Here is a 3,937-nt window from a genome sequence, read left to right on the forward strand (position 1 = left end):
CAAATTATTTACACATATTCATTAATGCATCCACACATTCATCCATTCATTCTCTCTCTCATTCTGACTCTTTATTTCAATATTCTTGCCACCCTCCTTTCTCCCTATTTACCCCCTCTCCCTCCCTATCTATCCTATCTCTCCCCTCTCCCTCCCAATCAATCCTATCTCTCCCCTCTCCCTCCCAATCTATCCCCTCTCCCTCCCAATCTATCCTATCTATCCCCTCTCCCTCTTCTCACTCTCTAACCCCCTCCTAACTTTCTACCCTCTCCCCCCTTCGAAGTTCACTTACCTTGGGCTTGTAGAAGTCCAGCGGTGCGATCGCGAAGTCCCTGTCTCCCTGGTTCTGCCGCAGTGTGCGCGGCTTCACTGTTGAGCGCCGGACATGACATCATATACCGGCGCTCAACTTGAAATGCCGGCACTGCGACCAAGGCAGAGGCCTCGCGGAGAAGAGTGAGAGGCGCCGAACGGTTTCTGAAAACTTATTCCTCAGCGACCGTTCGGCGCCTCTCTCTCTCCTCTGCGTCTATTACAAAAAAAAAAAAGACGCCGTTTCAATTGGGGGGGGCACACGGGGGGGCACAGCATGATGTAGGGGGGCCATGGCACCCTCTGGCCCCCCCCTGCCGACGCCACTGCAGCAATCCTCCTCCCTATTGACTATGGGCCCCCCCATCTAAATTTACTTATTCCATACCCCCAATAAGTACACACACATGACTTTGGTGAAAATTATGCTTTTATTCAGCTTTGGATAAATTCAGTCATGGTTATTAAATGAAAATTCCCAACTCAGATGACCACATTGTTAAATTCCAGTGCAATTGATACAACTATCAGAAACTTGATAAAGAGTGACAGACTGTCAATAACCATAGCACCGTTTAAAAAACACATACCAGGCAGTACCAGCTGGTATGGACATAACCCGGCTATCCCACTGAAGAGACTACCGGTATCCAAAAGCACAGCACCCAAACATCCGTATCTAAATCACCAGAGCATAATTCCAGGAAGTGTTTTTTTGTACTTCCTACTTTAGGCTTGCACACCATGAGTGCAACCATACCTCTGACGGGTTGCATTATTACTGCCCCCCCAACATTTCCAGCTCCCTCTCAATGACCGATTAAACTGCAAACATCCAGACATCCAATTCTACTTCAGGCAAATGGTCCCTCCTAAATAATCCTGAGGAGTCACCCTCCGGATCCCTATGTCTAACAATCAACCTCCCTTGAAAAGCTTCAAAACATGAAATGTATGCTCACCAGGATACAGGAACGGAGTCATGTGATGCGATGTACATTCACGTGACTCCACTGGGTTCCTGTGTCACCTCGATGGATCAAGAGACGCTGCTGAGTAACACAGGTAAGCAGCCGGTCCCCTTTCCTGTAAAAAATCTACCACCACTGTATAAGACGCACCCAGTTTTAAGACCCCACATTTTTCTAAAAAAGGTGCGTCTTATTCATGGGGAAATACGGTAATTACTGATTTGGTACATGCACACATGACATGAATCAGCTGGGCTGATACATGTTTGTCAGCTGCTCATAGCTTCAAATTAACTTGAAATGTTATATGTTTTTGCTTTGCTGTATAAATGGTTTCCTTATATAAGATTGTTTTATGGAATTTGTAATTGACTAAATATAATAATTAATGTGATATCATATTTAAAAAATGTTTTGCAATATTAGTTTTCTAGCCTTTTCCCAGATACAAGCATATTTTTAACAGTCTGCTGGTCAGAGTTCAGTGTTTTCCCTTAAATTCTCATGGGCTTATTTTCAGTTCTCATGTTGTATCTGTTCATGGCATATAATGGGATATGGAAGGAATGCAGAAATGAACTGTGATATGTAAGTATTTCATGTGACTATTCCTAAATGTTTAACCAAATAGAAGAAATTGATACAACTAAATTAAAAGGCCTTTCAACATTATGTCATATTGACAGTTGGAATCTCACATTAAAACATTCAATCAATTTAGGATAGTGTGCTTCTTACGCCCAAGTGTTAAACATAAAAGAAAATGGCACCTTACAAATTCCAAATGTACAACTCCATATGAATCTATATATAAAAAAAATATTTCAGTTTGTTGAGCAGTCCACTACTCAACAGTTTTGCATGGAAATGAGACCCTTGGGGTAGAATGGTGTCAGGATCCACTCACTGCTGCCTGAACCATGGCTGAATTATACTTCAGGCTAATACATCTGCTACCACTAGTGGCCACCCTCCTCCCTCTGGAGTGATCTGAACCCCAGTGGGCCTCCGTTCCCGTCCGCCCTACCAGTGGGCCTCCGTTCCCATCCGCCCTGCCAGTGGGCCTCACCTGTACCTGGACCTGTACCTGAACCTGCCTGTGGGCTTACCTGCCAGTGGGCCCGCACCCGAGCCTGTACCTGTGCCTGAACCTGCCTGTGGGCTTACCTGCCAGTGGGCCCGCACCCGAGCCTGTGCCTGAACCTGCCAGTGGGCCCGCAACCGAGCCTGTGCCTGAACCTGCCTGTGGGCTTACCTGCCAGTGGGCCCGCACCCGAGCCTACACCTGCACCCAAGCCTGTGCCTGCACCTGCACCCGAGCCGGTGCCTGCACCCGATCCGGTACCTGCACCTGCACCCGAGCCGGTACCTGCACCCGCACCCGAGCCTGTACCTGCCTCAGCTCCCGTCTCTCTGCCTCAGCTCCCGTCCTTTCCAGTTCTGCTACTCTGTCTGTACCTATCTCTCTATCACCATGCATAAAGGAGTACAGACAGAGTCCCCCGTATCCCCTGCACATGGACTCCTACCAGACCTGCTCGCCCGGGTCCTGACAAATGGTTAATAAATAATAAATATGTATTTGTTTAAAATATATATAAAAAAATGTCTCCAATATGAGTGCTTTCATAGAACTGCAGACTTGCATAAAAATATATATGTTGCATACCTGCTCGAGAAAGGGGGAGACCCCCCTTCTCCTCTCAGCCCCCGCTACAACAACCGCCATGGAGAAGGCTGTGGAAGGAGACCTTCCTCCACCTAGTAACCACTCCAGCAGCAGCAAGTACGGAGAAAAGGAGACCCTCATCCACTTTGTGACTGCCACAGCAACCCCCACGGAGAAGGGGAAAACCTCCCTTCACCTCTCAGCTGCCTCCAGCAGGACAGCCACGCAGGAGAGGTTTTGCGAGAAATTCAAATACAGGATACACAACATCATAATCTGAAAGAGTCCAGAAACTACTTACAGATACCCTCAATCTTCCTACACATTATACAGGAGACAATATGTTTGAATGAGCATGCGTGATTGAGGGAATGAATCTGTGAATGAATGAGTATATGAATCGGTGTGTGTGTGTGTGTGACAGCATGGATGCGTACGTGGGGGGGCATGGCACAGGGTGGCTGTAAGTGACGTAAGGGTGGCTGTAAGTAACACACCAAAACTGGACAAAAAATACAATAACAATATTAATTAATATGATTGTTAACAGCAATCACACTCCTATCATGCTTATGGTTGTCTACCAGTACATGCTGGAATCTGGGTATGCCTGAGATTGCTGTTAACAATCATATATATTGTAGATGAGTGTTTAATAATGCTTCTACTATCTCCTTAATTTTAGTGGAAGGGTTTTCCATCACCTTATCCCACCATAACATTTATATATATATATATATATATATATATATATATATATATATATATATATATAAACATTGTTATTTAATTTTTTTGTACAATTTTGGTGTGTTACTTACTTTTATTAGTACAGTGTGGTTATTTGTTTTTTTGTTTTTTTTTTGTGAATCAAAGTTTTTATTGAGTTTTGGTAAAGTTTATCAACAGAGGAGGGAACAAAAATATATACACAAGAGGGAGTCCTGACACCACAGGGCAAGATGTGGTACACAGAACACAA

Source organism: Sceloporus occidentalis, unplaced genomic scaffold (assembly GCF_023333645.1).
Source record: "Sceloporus occidentalis isolate IW3139 unplaced genomic scaffold, rSceOcc1.0.p SCAF_263, whole genome shotgun sequence".
Taxonomy (NCBI): Eukaryota; Metazoa; Chordata; class Lepidosauria; order Squamata; family Phrynosomatidae; genus Sceloporus; species Sceloporus occidentalis.